At 46.6% G+C, this 17,043-nt stretch overlaps 1 protein-coding gene across 2 annotated transcripts in view; it reads left to right on the top strand.

The window, feature by feature from the left end:
- LOC115206255 (tripartite motif-containing protein 3) overlaps positions 1–17,043 on the top strand; it is a 42,062-nt gene that overhangs the window by 1,885 nt on the left and 23,134 nt on the right. The window contains exon 2 of one of the 2 annotated variants that reach the window (XM_029773001.1): positions 12,736–13,084. The exons of the other annotated variant lie outside the window; for it this stretch is intronic. The gene's annotated coding sequence lies outside the window, so the exon portion shown is untranslated. The remainder of the gene's footprint in view (positions 1–12,735; positions 13,085–17,043) is intronic. 2 annotated transcript variants of the gene reach the window in all.

The following is a 17,043-nucleotide window of genomic DNA, read 5'->3' as shown; positions in this document are numbered from 1 at the left end:
TCACCTTGTCTCCTATCACTTCGCTGAGTGAGTTAGTGTCATCTAGGAATATGCATAGTCTGTGTTCATTTTACTGTTTGTTTTAAGCCTCAGGGCAGCCAGCGGGAGATTCATTCTTCTTAACTGTATTTGACCCTTACCACTATTAGTATCAACATCACAGTCCCCTTTCTCCACACATCACAGTCCCCTTTCTCCACACGTCGCATCGCAGTCCCCTTTCTCCACACGTCGCATCGCAGTCCCCTTTCTCCACGCGTCGCATCGCAGTCCCCTTTCTCCACGCGTCGCATCGCAGTCCCCTTTCTCCACGCGTCGCATCGCAGTCCCCTTTCTCCACGCGTCGCATCGCAGTCCCCTTTCTCCACGCGTCGCATCGCAGTCCCCTTTCTCCACGCGTCGCATCGCAGTCCCCTTTCTCCACGCGTCGCATCGCAGTCCCCTTTCTCCACGCGTCGCATCGCAGTCCCCTTTCTCCACGCGTCGCATCGCAGTCCCCTTTCTCCACGCGTCGCATCGCAGTCCCCTTTCTCCACGCGTCGCATCGCAGTCCCCTTTCTCCACGCGTCGCATCGCAGTCCCCTTTCTCCACGCGTCGCATCGCAGTCCCCTTTCTCCACGCGTCGCATCGCAGTCCCCTTTCTCCACGCGTCGCATCGCAGTCCCCTTTCTCCACGCGTCGCATCGCAGTCCCCTTTCTCCACGCGTCGCATCGCAGTCCCCTTTCTCCACGCGTCGCATCGCAGTCCCCTTTCTCCACGCGTCGCATCGCAGTCCCCTTTCTCCACGCGTCGCATCGCAGTCCCCTTTCTCCACGCGTCGCATCGCAGTCCCCTTTCTCCACGCGTCGCATCGCATCGCAGTCCCCTTTCTCCACACGTCGCATCACAGTCCTCTTTCTCTAGTCTCCAAGCAGGAAGGGACAGGCATAACATTCCTATTAATGGGATCTAATAATATATTTCAGATGTAGGGTTGTGATCATCCACAGTAGAATAGTCCTGTAATGCATAACAGTATTAATGGCAGTTCTCGGAGTCACTGTCTACAGTGGTTCAGCGTTAGTCTGATTGGGGGAGTGAAAAGCAGCGTTTAACCTCGTCTGACCACCTTGGAGTGATGTTGTGCCTATATTTGCCGTGCATTCAGCATTGGTCTAGTGTTAGAAATCCCAGACCTAGGGAAACAGTATGTATGTCGGAACATTGTTAATGTGGGAGGCAACCCGTCTGCCTAGGGAAATTAGCATTGGTCTGATTGGCTGCGTCTAGGTGAAAAGCAGCATTTAATATGCTGTTTCCGAGAGAGTGATTTTAATCTCCTATAGCATCATAACTGTCTGGTAATAGTGAGGTGCTTTGTGCTCCTCCTGACCCCTGGCTCTGAGATCATGGACTATGTCCGCATCCCAAAAGGCACCATATCCCCAATATAGTGCAATACATTTTACCAGAGCCCTTTGAGCCCTGGTCAATAGTAGTGCACTAGGGAATAGGATGCCATTTGGACACAGACAGGACTTTATTAGCCTTCTGAATTCAGAGACACTGAGCACCAGGTTCGCCATCTATCTGTCTATGACTGTGCCTGTGCTGTATACAGTATTGTATACCACTGTTTTTTTGTGTATGGAGTGGAGAGATGAGCTCTTTTCCATTTGAATGTGTTTAGGCTGATTGCATCTAGCCTCATTTATCCCACATGAATCAATAAACTCAAGTCATGACAACAGTATGGGCTATTTCAACTGGCACCCTATTCACTATGTATTGAACTACTTGTGGCCAGAGCTATACAGTATAGTGTATAACTTGAGACAAAGTGGGCCTCCTATGGACCCTGGTCAATAGTGCAATATATAGGGTGCCATTTGGGATGCAGAGAGAGGCTATGTTAGCGGCAATGTGAGCGACAGTAGTTAGCAGCAGATTGCAGCCTGGCTTGACAGGAGTCTGGGCAGTGGCCCGTGGCTGAGTGTGTGTGTCGACCTTTCTGAGATCTGCAGTGTGTGTGTGTGTGTGTGTGTGTGTGTGTGTGTGTGTGTGTGTGTGTGTGTGTGCGCGCGCTGGCGGTAGCCTCTGAAACATGCCGCATACATGGGTGTGTGTATCCAAATGAGCTGCTATTATGTTGAGGACTGTGTCCTGGTGCTGAGGACTGTGTCCTGGTGCTGAGGACTGTGTCCTGGTGCTGAGGACTGTGTCCAGGTGCTGAGGACTGTGTCCAGGTGCTGAGGACTGTGTCCAGGTGCTGAGGACTGTGTCCAGGTGCTGAGGACTGTGTCCAGGTGCTGAGGACTGTGTCCAGGTGCTGAGGACTGTGTCCAGGTGCTGAGGACTGTGTCCAGGTGCTGAGGACTGTGTCCTGGTGCTGAGGCCTGTGTCCTGGTGCTGAGGACTGTGTCCTGGTGCTGAGGACTGTGACAGACAGGCTTCTGATGTGTCCATGTCCTCTGTCTTTCCCTCTGTGACATTAGTCAATCCACAGTCCTGTAGTGATAAGCTCTCTGACCTAAATGGTACCCAGGGCCCTGGCCAAACGTAGTGCACTACATAGGGAATAGGGTGCAATCAGTGTCTTTTTTCCTGTCCACGTGCATCCAGAAACCACCTATTGGAATTGTACCCATCTTACACAATAGGAAGATCAAACAAGACAGAGCGTAATAGAGCTTTATAAAAGTATCTCTGATCCGTTATTGACTTGTTCTGAAGGGTGTGTGTATTAAAGTACTTAAAGAGACCATCCAATATCTCTTTCTGATCAAATGATCTCACTAAACAGGAATGCTGGTGTATCCTTGTCTCTTAGCTTTAAGACTCAATTCCTCTTTTATTGTCGTTTCTTAACCAAAGCAACTGGAGAAAGTTGGCTTTTGGAGTTGAGATACACATTTAGTGGAAAACAGACTCACTCCTATTTATCCTTAAAAAGTATTTCAGTAAAATGCTGTAGTCATACACAAATGAAAAGTCCCAGATGGTTTTTGTAAAGCTCTTTTTCCAGGTCAGTGTCCGTTGCACTTACAGTAAATGACATGTCAATGAAAGGTGGGATGTCATCCAGCCACATGTTTCCTTTCAGTTACATTCCGTCAGGAGGTAAGGGATGGAGACAGACAGACGTCCTCATGCAGCACCCTGACATGTAAAGACACTGGTATGAGTCCTAAATGGCACCCTATTCCTTATATAGTGCACTACTTTTGACCAGGGCTCTTGGGCTCTCTGGTCAAAGTAGGGCATAATATAGGGAATAGGGTGTCATTGGGGACGCTACCTTGGTGCTATGCCGGTGTGCTACAGTATGTCTGCTGTATGAATGATGACCGATGGGTAGACCGAGAGGCAAGGCCTTTTCTCTAAGGTGAAATAAGTTACTCTTGACTATCAGCTGTACCTTCCACTTACTCATTAACAAGGTTCGTTGCTTCTCTGAGCATCCATGTACTATAAACTTGGGGTCAGCTGCGTTGACTTCACGTATTTTCAGCCTCTCTCTCCCCCTCTAAATAGGACTACAGAACAGTCCTCCAGCTCCGTAAACTAGGGGCGATTTAAATAATGTAGGAATCCAAATACTCAATTACTGTTCAGCCATGCATGACTCAAGTACTGTAGACTACAGTCTTGCGTATAATGTGTTCCCTATGTATTTCTTATAGCCTGTACAATACATCAGTGTCTGTCTACTAATGTGAAAGATGACCATATATTGGCTATTCTGTATGCTTGATGTGTTCCTTATGTATCCCCATTCCACTACCTACTACTACTGGGTGCCCCAAGGTACTGGGTGGGGAGCGGAGCGGAGAGTTAAAATGGATGGCCAGTTGTTTTGGCTTTTTACAGTATACATTATATCCCTTTTCAGGAGATATCGTTTAAAAGATTATGGTTAAGGTGAAATATCCTTGTCTTGACAATTTTATGCATTCTTGATGGTTTGACACATGAGCGGGGTGTCCTCATTTCTACCATAACTCGTACATTGTTACCTGGAGCCCTACTCTTTAGCAAATGTAGCCTACCTACTGTTACTCAAGTCCAGTCTCTCTGCTGTCATGCTTCCCTTTGATGACACAGACATACAGTACCAGTCAAAAGTTTTAGAACACCTACTCATTCAACGGTTTTTCTTTATTTTTACTATTTTCTACATTGTAAAATATTAGTGAAGACATCAAAACTATGAAATAACACATATGGAATCATATAGTAACCAAAAAAGTGTTAAACAAATCAAAATGTATTTTATATTTGAGATTCTTCAAACTAGCCACACTTTGCCTTGATGACAGCTTTGCACACTCATGGCATTCTCTCAACCAGCCTCACCTGGAATGCCTTTCCAACAGTCTTGAAGGAGTTCCCACATATGCTGAGCACCTGTTGGCTGCTTTTCCTTCACTCTGCAGTCCGACCCATCCCAAACCATCTCAATTTGGTTGAGGTCGGGAGGTTGTGGAGGCAAGGTCATCTGATGCAACACTCCATCACTCCTTCTTGGTCAAATAGCCCTCCGTATGTGTTATTTCATAGTTTCGATGTCTTCACTATAAAAATAAAGAAAAACCCTTGAATGAGTAGGTGTTCTAAAACTTTTGACTGGTAGTGTATCACTCCCAGTGACAAATAGGAGAAACAGACAGCCTTGCTGTCTTTCACAGAGTGTTGTGAAAATTGAATCTGGACTACTTCATTCTAAATGCTATCTAGATGATTACTGTATGATGACATGCCCACAGCAACAGATATAGCTGGAAACATAAACCAGCGTCTATATTTAGACAGCACTGTAGGCCTACACTTAGACAGCACTGTAGGCCTACAGTACAGCATAGTACATCCCCAAGGGCTAACGCATCCCACATTAGGTCACTCTTCTGCTGCCCACCTCCCAGCTGACTGCTCTGCCAGACCTTTGATGTACAGACAGTATAGAACAATACAGTATCTTTACTGTATGGCTGTCTATGTTCCAGACACTGGGACCAAGGCTGTGTCTGATAAGACACCCTATTCCCTATGTAGTGCACTGGGGCTCTGGTCAAATGTAGTGCACTAGATAGCGAATGTGGTGTTATTTGAAACCCCCCCCAGGAGTTGTCTATTGTGGTGAGTCATCATCAGAGCCACTCACTGACCTCTATAGAGACCCTCTTTGCTCTAAGACCCTCTTTGCTCTAAGACCCTCTTTGCTCCGCTATACTTAGCAGAGAGAGAGAGTATTATTATTATTATTCAGGCTCAACTATTTATGTGATTCTAAGTGGAGTCTTCTGCTCTGTGAAAATGGCTGTCTGCAATGGATAACATCAATTGCTATGCATTAGTCATGCAAACAGCAGTAGGCCTATATTCACTTCTTCATCCTGACATACTTACATTGAGACTCTCTCACACAGTGGTGAGTCACTCGGATGGGGAGAAAGATGCAACAACAAAAATCTTATCTTATGTGTCCCCCCTGTGATTGGAAGGTTGGGGGGTTCGATCCCCGGTCGAGTTACCAAAGACTCTAAAAATGGGACTCGATGCATCTCTGCTTGGCACTCCGCATTAAGGAGATGGATTGGAGGTAAGGCCCTGCGACAGACTAGCTTCCTATCCAAAGGGGTGTACTTGTACATCATGCTGCTTCAGAAACAGGAGATAGGCTCCTGCCCAATGTGCCATTCTGGCTTGGACAGGATGATAAAGCCATTACCAATGCCCATCTCCTGGCCAGTTAGGGTGTGGTTGTGGTGCTCCCATGGTGTGGCTTTAACACACTGTAGATGAGAGTTGACTAGACGTGTTAGTTACGTGTGAATGTGTGTGATGGTGTCATTAGAGGCTGCGATCCAGACAGTGGCCTGAGCCCAGCCCTGCAGGAAGGAGCCCATTAAGCCACTTAATGCAGAAAGAGAGTGGGTGAGATACTGTACATAGAAGGTATGACTGGGTCTCAAAGATAATTTGGGGCTCCCCTCCCTCCAAAGCATGACTAGAACACCTCTCACACAGAAATCTATACTGACATCGTGCTGACATTAAGGGCAGTATGACAGGGTTCTTAGGTGAGAATTACTGTAGACATGTATCACTCCTCACTGGATTAATCAGAATTAAAAATCAGGTCTGACTGTGGTTATTATCTGATATGGATCTGTGTCCCAAATGGCTCCCTATTCCCTTTATAGTGCAATGCATGACATAGGGCACCATTCGGGAAGGAATCTGAGTCTGTCTCCATTGTGGAACAAAATCAGTTTCTGTTGTTTTCCTTTTCTCTCCATGTATAAACTGTCAATCACATTTTGGTATTTTAATATATGATTGAGGGTTACATACAGTGTTTGAAAAAACCCTTTCAGGCTCTCTGAAACGAATTCACCTTTCTGTGTGAGGTTACAATTCTGTGTAAACCTTGGCTTAAGAATCTCCTTTTCACATCCACTGTTATATCTGCCATTCAACCTTTCTCCACGGACTTGTCAGAGTGCATTATTGGACAAAGCTGTTGTCTGGTGAACACTGTTTTTTTTAAAGACAGATCCTCTTTCTGTGGCGAAGCAAGTGGGAGGAACTGGGAGGGAGCTGCCCGGGGGAGTGTATGTGAAGGGAGGGGAGGGGAGGTAGACTGCCGCAGGCCTAGTGTTGCGACTAGCGAACATACAGAGAGATAGAGGAGGGAAGACTGCTGCAGGCTTAGTGTAGCAACTAGCCAGCACGCACACACACACACACAGCACAGAGTGAGAGGGGAGGAGCCTGAAAGGTTTGGCTTGCACCCCTCTGATGTCACTGTTCAGCTGCTACCATTCAGCTGCTGAGTGGAGAGGGAGGGGGCAACAGAGGGAGAGAGGGAAGGGGCTTTGGCTCGAGAGAAGCAGGGAGAGAGGAAGGGAGAGAGGGGCTGGGGGTGTGGGTGTGGGGGGCGAGTGAAGGAGATCTGATGAGATTCTTAGTCACTGGGTATTGTAATCGCTGGGCAGGAAAAAAATATGGGCCCTATAGCCTAGCATGCTGCTTCTGCTGCTGGCTGAGAACACCTCCAACTGTAAGGCACCCTATTCCCTACATAGTGCACTACTTTTAACAAAAGTAGTGCAAAGTAGTGCACTATGTATGGAATAGGGTGCCATTTGGGAGGCAAAATAAGAATGTCTAACTCTTGGCTAGTTGCTGAGATCCTACTGCTACTACTTCTGGGGTGGTTTAGAAAAGAGAGAGGGAGAGGGAGGAGAGAGAATGAGAGCGCTGAAAGCAGAAGGAATGTCATTGTTAGAGCTGCTCTCATCAGTAAAGACAGCTGCCTCTGGTTGCTCTGCGTGTTGGTCTGAGGGAGGCTACAGCAGGTTAGCTCACCCTATATCTCTCTATGTATTGAAGCTAGCTCCCTGCATATTTCTCTCTCTCTCTCTCTGTATAAAAGCTAGCTCCCTGCGTATTTCTCTCTCTCTCTCTGTATAGAAGCTAGCTCCCTGTGTATTTCTCTCTCTCTCTGTATAAAAGCTAGCTCCCTGCGTATTTCTCTCTCTCTCTCTCTCTCTCTCTCTCTCTCTGTAGAAGCGAGCTTCCTGCGTATTTCTCTCTCTGTATAGAAGCTAGCTCCCTGTGCATTTCTCTCTCTCTCTCTCTCTGTATAGAAGCTAGCTCCCTACATATTTCTCTCTCGCTTTGTAGAAGCTAGCTGCCTGCATATTTCTCTCTCTCTGTATAGAAGCTAGCTCCCTGCGTATTTCTCTCTCTGTAGAAGCTAGCTCCCTGCGTATTTCTCTCTCTCTCTCTCTGTATAGAAGCTAGCCCCCTGCGCATTTATCTCTCTCTGTATAGAAGCTAGCTCCCTACGTATTTCTCTCTCTTGCTTTGTAGAAGCTAGCTCCCTACGTATTTCTCTCTCGCGCTTTGTAGAAGCTAGCTCCCTATGTATTTCTCTCTCTGTAGAAGCTAGCTCCCTGCGTATTTCTCTCTCTCTCTGTAGAAGCTAGCTCCCTGCTCATTTCTCTCTCTGTAGAAGCTAGCTCCCTGCATATTTCTCTCTCTCTCTGTAGAAGTTAGCCCCCTGCGTATTTCTCTCTCTCTCTGTAGAAGCTAGCTCCCTGCGCATTTCTCTCTCTGTAGAAGTTAGCCCCCTGCGTATTTCTCTCTGTAGAAGCTAGCTCCCTGCGCATTTCTCTCTCTGTAGAAGTTAGCCCCCTGCGTATTTCTCTCTCTCTCTGTAGAAGCTAGCTCCCTGCGCATTTCTCTCTCTGTAGAAGTTAGCCCCCTGCGTATTTCTCTCTGTAGAAGTTAGCCCCCTGCGTATTTCTCTCTGTAGAAGCTAGCTCCCTGCGCATTTCTCTCTCTGTAGAAGCTAGCTCCCTGCATATTTCTCTCTCTTTTTGTAGAAGTTAGCTCCCTGCGTATTTCTCTCTCTCTGTAGAAGCTAGCTCCCTGCGCATTTCTCTCTCTGTAGAAGCTAGCTCCCTGCATATTTCTCTCTCTTTTTGTAGAAGTTAGCTCCCTGCGTATTTCTCTCTCTGTAGAAGCTAGCTCCCTGCGTATTTCTCTCTCTCTGTAGAAGCTAGCTCCCTGCGTATTTCTCTCTCTCTCTGTAGAAGCTAGCTCCCTGCGTATTTCTCTCTCTCTCTCTGTAGAAGCTAGCTCCCTGCTCATTTCTCTCTGTAGAAGCTAGCTCCCTGCTCATTTCTCTCTGTAGAAGCTAGCTCCCTGCATATTTCTCTCTCTCTCTGTAGAAGCTAGCTCCCTGCGCATTTCTCTCTCTGTAGAAGTTAGCCCCCTGCGTATTTCTCTCTCTCTCTGTAGAAGCTAGCTCCCTGCGCATTTCTCTCTCTGTAGAAGTTAGCCCCCTGCGTATTTCTCTCTGTAGAAGCTAGCTCCCTGCACATTTCTCTCTCTGTAGAAGTTAGCCCCCTGCGTATTTCTCTCTCTGTAGAAGCTAGCTCCCTGCGCATTTCTCTCTCTGTAGAAGCTAGCTCCCTGCATATTTCTCTCTCTTTTTGTAGAAGTTAGCTCCCTGCGTATTTCTCTCTCTCTGTAGAAGCTAGCTCCCTGCGTATTTCTCTCTGTAGAAGCTAGCTCCCTGCATATTTCTCTCTCTTTTTGTAGAAATTAGCTCCCTGCATATTTCTCTCTCTGTAGAAGCTAGCTCCCTGCGTATTTCTCTCTCTCTCTCTTTAGAAGCTAGCTCCCTGCGTATTTCTCTCTCTCTCTGTATAAAAGCTAGCTCCCTGCGTATTTCTCTCTCTCTCTCTCTCTCTCTCTCTCTCTCTCTCTCTCTCTCTCTCTCTCTCTCTCTCTCTCTCTCTCTCTCTCTCTGTAGAAGCGAGCTTCCTGCGTATTTCTCTCTCTGTATAGAAGCTAGCTCCCTGTGCATTTCTCTCTCTCTCTCTCTCTCTGTATAGAAGCTAGCTCCCTACATATTTCTCTCTCGCTTTGTAGAAGCTAGCTGCCTGCATATTTCTCTCTCTCTGTATAGAAGCTAGCTCCCTGCGTATTTCTCTCTCTGTAGAAGCTAGCTCCCTGCGTATTTCTCTCTCTCTCTCTCTGTATAGAAGCTAGCCCCCTGCGCATTTATCTCTCTCTGTATAGAAGCTAGCCCCCTGCGCATTTATCTCTCTCTGTATAGAAGCTAGCCCCCTGCGCATTTATCTCTCTTTGTATAGAAGCTAGCTCCCTACGTATTTCTCTCTCTTGCTTTGTAGAAGCTAGCTCCCTACGTATTTCTCTCTCGCGCTTTGTAGAAGCTAGCTCCCTATGTATTTCTCTCTCTGTAGAAGCTAGCTCCCTGCGTATTTCTCTCTCTCTCTGTAGAAGCTAGCTCCCTGCTCATTTCTCTCTCTGTAGAAGCTAGCTCCCTGCATATTTCTCTCTCTCTCTGTAGAAGTTAGCCCCCTGCGTATTTCTCTCTCTCTCTGTAGAAGCTAGCTCCCTGTGCATTTCTCTCTCTGTAGAAGTTAGCCCCCTGCGTATTTCTCTCTGTAGAAGCTAGCTCCCTGCGCATTTCTCTCTCTGTAGAAGCTAGCTCCCTGCATATTTCTCTCTCTTTTTGTAGAAGTTAGCTCCCTGCGTATTTCTCTCTCTCTGTAGAAGCTAGCTCCCTGCGCATTTCTCTCTCTGTAGAAGCTAGCTCCCTGCATATTTCTCTCTCTTTTTGTAGAAGTTAGCTCCCTGCGTATTTCTCTCTCTGTAGAAGCTAGCTCCCTGCGTATTTCTCTCTCTCTGTAGAAGCTAGCTCCCTGCGTATTTCTCTCTCTCTCTGTAGAAGCTAGCTCCCTGCTCATTTCTCTCTGTAGAAGCTAGCTCCCTGCATATTTCTCTCTCTCTCTGTAGAAGCTAGCTCCCTGCGCATTTCTCTCTCTGTAGAAGTTAGCCCCCTGTGTATTTCTCTCTGTAGCAGCTAGCTCCCTGCACATTTCTCTCTCTGTAGAAGTTAGCCCCCTGCGTATTTCTCTCTCTGTAGAAGCTAGCTCCCTGCGCATTTCTCTCTCTGTAGAAGCTAGCTCCCTGCATATTTCTCTCTCTTTTTGTAGAAATTAGCTCCCTGCATATTTCTCTCTCTGTAGAAGCTAGCTCCCTGCGTATTTCTCTCTCTCTCTCTTTAGAAGCTAGCTCCCTGCGTATTTCTCTCTCTCTCTGTAGAAGTTAGTTCCCTGCGTATTTCTCTCTCTCTCTGTAGAAGCTAGCTCCCTGCATATTTATCTCTCTCTGTAGAAGTTAGTTCCCTGTGTATTTCTCTCTCTGTAGAAGCTAGCTCCCTGCGCATTTCTCTCTCTGTAGAAGCTAGCTCCCTACGTATTTCTCTCTCTCGCTTTGTAGAAGCTAGCTCCCTACGTATTTCTCTCTCGCGCTTTGTAGAAGCTAGCTCCCTATGTATTTTTCTCTCTCTGTAGAAGTTAGTTCCCTGCGTATTTCTCTCTCTCTCTGTAGAAGCTAGCTCCCTGCATATTTATCTCTCTCTGTAGTATTTAGCCCCCTGCGTATTTCTCTCTGTAGAAGCTAGCTCCCTGCGCATTTCTCTCTCTGTAGAAGTTAGCCCCCTGCGTATTTCTCTCTCTCTCTGTAGAAGCTAGCTCCCTGTGCATTTCTCTCTCTGTAGAAGTTAGCCCCCTGCGTATTTCTCTCTGTAGAAGCTAGCTCCCTGCGCATTTCTCTCTCTGTAGAAGCTAGCTCCCTGCATATTTCTCTCTCTTTTTGTAGAAGTTAGCTCCCTGCGTATTTCTCTCTCTCTGTAGAAGCTAGCTCCCTGCGCATTTCTCTCTCTGTAGAAGCTAGCTCCCTGCATATTTCTCTCTCTTTTTGTAGAAGTTAGCTCCCTGCGTATTTCTCTCTCTGTAGAAGCTAGCTCCCTGCGTATTTCTCTCTCTCTGTAGAAGCTAGCTCCCTGCGTATTTCTCTCTCTCTCTGTAGAAGCTAGCTCCCTGCTCATTTCTCTCTGTAGAAGCTAGCTCCCTGCATATTTCTCTCTCTCTCTGTAGAAGCTAGCTCCCTGCGCATTTCTCTCTCTGTAGAAGTTAGCCCCCTGCGTATTTCTCTCTGTAGAAGCTAGCTCCCTGCACATTTCTCTCTCTGTAGAAGTTAGCCCCCTGCGTATTTCTCTCTCTGTAGAAGCTAGCTCCCTGCGCATTTCTCTCTCTGTAGAAGCTAGCTCCCTGCATATTTCTCTCTCTTTTTGTAGAAATTAGCTCCCTGCATATTTCTCTCTCTGTAGAAGCTAGCTCCCTGCGTATTTCTCTCTCTCTCTCTTTAGAAGCTAGCTCCCTGCGTATTTCTCTCTCTCTCTGTAGAAGTTAGTTCCCTGCGTATTTCTCTCTCTCTCTGTAGAAGCTAGCTCCCTGCATATTTATCTCTCTCTGTAGAAGTTAGTTCCCTGTGTATTTCTCTCTCTGTAGAAGCTAGCTCCCTGCGCATTTCTCTCTCTGTAGAAGCTAGCTCCCTACGTATTTCTCTCTCTCGCTTTGTAGAAGCTAGCTCCCTACGTATTTCTCTCTCGCGCTTTGTAGAAGCTAGCTCCCTATGTATTTTTCTCTCTCTGTAGAAGTTAGTTCCCTGCGTATTTCTCTCTCTCTCTGTAGAAGCTAGCTCCCTGCATATTTATCTCTCTCTGTAGAAGTTAGTTCCCTGTGTATTTCTCTCTCTGTAGAAGCTAGCTCCCTGCGCATTTCTCTCTCTGTAGAAGCTAGCTCCCTGCGCATTTCTCTCTCTGTAGAAGTTAGCCCCCTGCGTATTTCTCTCTCTGTAGAAGCTAGCCCCCTGCGTATTTCTCTCTCTGTGTAGAAGCTAGCTCCCTGCGTATTTCTCTCTCTCTCTGTGTAGAAGCTAGCTCCCTGCATATTTATCTCTCTCTCTGTAGAAGCTAGCTCCCTGCGCATTTATCTCTCTCTCTGTAGAAGCTAGCTCCCTGCGCATTTCTCTCTCTGTAGAAGTTAGCTCCCTGCACATTTCTCTCTCTCTCTCTCTCTCTCTCTCTCTCTCTCTCTCTCTCTCTGTCTATGTCTCCTCTGTCTCTGTCTCTGTCTCTGTGTGTGTGTCTAGAAGCTAGCTCATCTACTCTTTCTGTGTGTATAGAAGCTCCTTACCACTATACTACTGTTACTTACAGCCAGGCAGGCCTCTCAGAGCTACTGTTATTCCGCTCTCCTCTGGACCAGCTGGGAGTCAGGCAGGAGGCAGTACAGGGGAAGGAACCAGGGAGGAATTTGGGGAGTGCCATTTTAAGGTTTCCTATATTTTCTCCTTCCTCTTTCAGCACCAGAACAACACAACAGAGACAGGAGCTAACTGGCTGTAGCTACAGTGAAACTGTACTGTGTCAAGTGATCAGAGGAGAGAGAAAACGACAGCCAGGAGGAAGGACAGAAAGAGGGGGTAAAGAAGGAGGGAATCCCAGCGTTCATTGTGGTCTGTTTGTGAACAGAGCGGTCTGCTGGTGTTCTGCTCCGTCAGAGGAGAGGAGAGGAGATTGAGTGATCAGTTGAATTGAAGTGTCTCTGAGGAGAGATTACCGACTGAGCCTCAGCCAAGCCCAGCACATGAAAGATGAGTCCAGACTGAGGGCAGATAGCCTACAGGCTGTGGTGGTGGTGAAGATGTGAAAGGTGAGTGGATGTTTCTCTCTAAGGGAAGACTTGCATTTCCTCCTCAAGCTAATGCATAAGCATTAGCTCAACAGAATAACACAGGCTTGTATTCACATTCATTCTCTGGGTTAGTTGTACAGGGCTGTGGTGGTGAAGAAGTGAAGGTTGAAGCATAGCAAATAGAGATCCTATAATTCATTAGAGGGGAAATTGGCAACATGACTAAAAATGCAAGTCTATGACATCATCCACTCTAGTGAATTCTAGGATATCTATGGGTTGATGTTTCTCACATGTCAGGGAGTTTCCCCCTGTCTCTGTATTCCATTCTCTGGATTCGTTTTTATCGAAGTAATTCACAGGCATGGCCTGAAACTATGTACCATGATATTACCACAAGCTACCATATTTCCTTTTTTAACGCATCATATTTTCTCCAGAATTGGCTGTTTGTGGTTACATTCTTAGATAACCCTTTTAGGTTCTAGATAAAAAGGTTCTATTTGGCTATCCCAAATAGGAGAACCCATAAAATAACACTTTTTTTGTAAGAATGTAGAAGGTTAAGAGGATAGAGTTGTGATACAGTATTTCCTGCCCTCCGTTAATATGTTATTTTTGACAGTGTGGACATTGTTCTCTTATCAGGCCTGATCCTGATAAATCCCCACAGATTTAAGGCCGGTGTTCTTTTGTTTCATACTGCTTTCTAGCCATGGGAACCTGCCAAGTTGTATCACACGGTCATGTTGAGTCCCAAATGGCACTCTATGGGGCCTGGTCAGAAGTAGTGCACTGTATATGGAATAGGGTACCATTTTGAGATGCAGTTTATGAATACCTGCTATGGGCTCTTTGTGTAGGCAACACAAATATCAGTGTTGTAACATCATTTCAAAAGTCATTTCAACCTGCTTGTTTTAAACATGATCTATACATAATCTTAGGTGTTACTGACAAAAATGTATTTGTGTTCATATTGTGCAGAGCAGACAATCAACACTGCATAACAGGTTATATCATCTAAGAGCCTAGTGAGTCATAAAAGGATTTGCTATTTCATGTTACAGTAGAATTGGTTCAAAGCTGTCTGAGAATAGGGCCTAACCGTGGATGACATAACTTTAACAAATAGCTTATGAGTGCTACTGCATAAAGACATATTTATTACCAAACCTAATATAGAAGAATAATAGAACAAACTTAGAAGAATAAGACAAGATTTTACATATGATGCTAAAATGAAGTGTCAAGGTTATGGAAAGTGTTGCAGCTAGTGGGTGGATGTGGGTCTTGGGGTGGGAGTGTGGCTAGTGGGGGACACTGGGCTGATATGTGTTACAGTAGTACTGTAGCACTGGGTCTGATGAAGCTGTGGGTAGGGCTGTGGGTGGTAGTAGCAGTGTGTTGTAGCACTGGGCTGATAGTAGCAAGCCTTCCTCTTTCCTCTCTGCAGCATCTATAATAAGGCCTGTCTGTATCAGGGCCTCAGAGTGGCACGTGGCTGGTGTCACAATGATCTGCTCCAGGCCATGCTGTGGCTCAGGCTCTGCTCTGTCCTGCTCCTGAGAATACAGCTTGCCTGCCTGAATACAGACAAGGCCTATAGCCTGGCTCAGTGGCTCTCAGCATTATAATAATAATAATAATTCTATGGGCTGGCTCTCAGAAGACAAAGACCATACAGCATCTAACAAGTAGCCAACCCAAAACATGTTATATATAGGCTAATATGAGGTATCTACAGATTGTGAGAAACAGCTGCTTGATTAGTGAATGTGCATTGACCATGTTAGAGCACTATATCGATGTACAATTGTCACTAATAGTTACCACTTCATGGTAGGATGTTGGTGATGTCAAATCAAATTGTATTAATCACATGCGCCGAATACAACAGGTGTAGACCTTACAGTGAAATGCTTACTTACGAGACCCTAACCAACAATGCAGTTTACAAAAAATACGAATAAGAATAAGTAATAAAACTAACAAGTAGTTAAAGAGCAGCAGTAAAATAACCATAGCGGGACTATATACAGGGGGGTACAGAGTCAATGTGCAGGGGCACTGGTTAGTTGAGGTAATATGTACATGTAGGTAGAGTTATTAAAGTGACTGCATAGATGATAACAACAGAGTAGCAGTGGTGTAAAAGAGGGGGACAATGCAAATAGTCTGGGAAGCTATTTGATTAGATGTTCAGGAGTCTTACGGCTTGGGGGTAGAAGCTGTTTATAAGCCTCTTGGACCTAGACTTGGTGCTCCGGTACTGCTTGCCGTGTGGAAGCAGAGAGAACAGTCTATGACTAGGGTAGCTGGAGTCTTTCTTTAGAGCCTTCCTTAAACACCGCCTGGTATAGAGGTCCTGGATGGCAGGAAGCTTGGCCACAGTGATGTACTGGGCCGTTCGCACTACCCTCTGTAGTGCCTTGCGGTCGGAGGCCGAGCAATTGCCATACCAGTCAGGATGCTCTCGATGGTGCAGCTGTAAAACCTTTTGAGGATCTGAGGACCCATGCCAAATCTTTTCAGTCTCCTGAGGGGGAATAGGTTTTGTCATGCCCTCTTCACGACTGTCTTGATGTGCTTGGACCATGTTAGTTTGATGGTGATGTAGACGCCAAGGAACTTGATGCTCTCAACCTGCTCCATTGTAGCCCCGTAAATGAGAATGGGGGCGTGCTCGGTCCACAATCATCTCCTTTGTCTTGATCACGTTGAGGGAGAGGTTGTTGTCCTGGCACCACACAGCCAGGTCTTTGACCTCCTCCCTATAGGCTGTCTCGTCGTTGTCAGTGATCAGGCCTACCACTGTTGTGTCATCAGCAAACTTAATGTGGTGTTGGAGTTGTGCCTGGCCATGCAGTCATGAGGAAACAAGGAGTACAGGAGGGGACTGAGCACGCACCCCTGAGGGGCCCCTGTGTTGAGGATTAGTGTGGCGGATGTGTTGTTACTTACCCTTACCACCTGGGGGCGGCCCGTCAGGAAGTCCAGGATCCAGATGCAGAGGGAGGTGTTTAGTCCCAGTGTCCTTAGCTTATTGATGAGCTTTGAGGGCACTAGGGTGTTGAACGCTGAGTTGTAGTCAATGAATAGCATTCTCACAGGTTTGCGTTTTGCCCAGGTGGGAAAGGGCAGTGTGGAGTGCAATAGAGATTGCATCATCTGTGGATCTGTTGGGGCGGAATGCAAATTGGAGTGGGTCTAGGGTTTCTGGGATAATGGTGTTGTGAGCCATGACCAGCCTTTCAAAACACTTCATGGCTACAGACGTGAGTACTACGGGTTGGTAGTCATTTAGTCAGGGTACCTTCGTGTTCTTGGGCACAGGCACTGTGGTGGTCTGCTTAAAACATGTTGGTATTACAGACTCGGACAGGGAGAGGTGGAAAATGTCAGTGAAGACACTTGCCAGTTGGTCAGCGCATGCTTGCAGTACACGTCCTGTTAATCCATCTGGCCCTGCGGCCTTGCGAATGTTGACCTGTTTAAAGGTCTTATTCACATCGGCTGAGTGATCACACAGTCTTCCGGAACAGCTGGTGCTCTCATGCATGTTTCAGTGTTATTTGCCTCGAAGCGAGCATAGAAGTAGTTTAACTCGTCTGGTAGGCTCGTGTCACTGGGCAGCTCTCGGCTGTGCTTCCCTTTGTAGTCGTTAATGGTTTGCAAGCCCTGCAACATCCGAAGAGCGTCAGAGCCGGTGTAGTACGATTCGATCTTAGTCCTGTATTAACGCTTTGCCAGTTTGATGGTTCTTCGGAGGGCATAGCCGGATTTCTTATAAGCGTCCGGGTTAGTGTCCCGTTCCTTGAAACGGCAGCTCTAGCCATTAGCTCAGTGCGGATGTTGCCTGTAATCCATGGCTTCTGGTTGGGGTATGTACATACGGTCACTGTGGGGACGACGTCAACGATGCATTTATTGATGAAGCCAATGACTGATGTGGTGTTCTCCTCAGTGCCATCGGA

Source organism: Salmo trutta, chromosome 13, assembly GCF_901001165.1.
Source record: "Salmo trutta chromosome 13, fSalTru1.1, whole genome shotgun sequence".
Taxonomy (NCBI): domain Eukaryota; kingdom Metazoa; phylum Chordata; class Actinopteri; order Salmoniformes; family Salmonidae; genus Salmo; species Salmo trutta.
The sequence above is the reverse complement of the archived record's forward strand: the minus strand, read 5'-3'. Positions and strand labels throughout refer to the sequence as shown.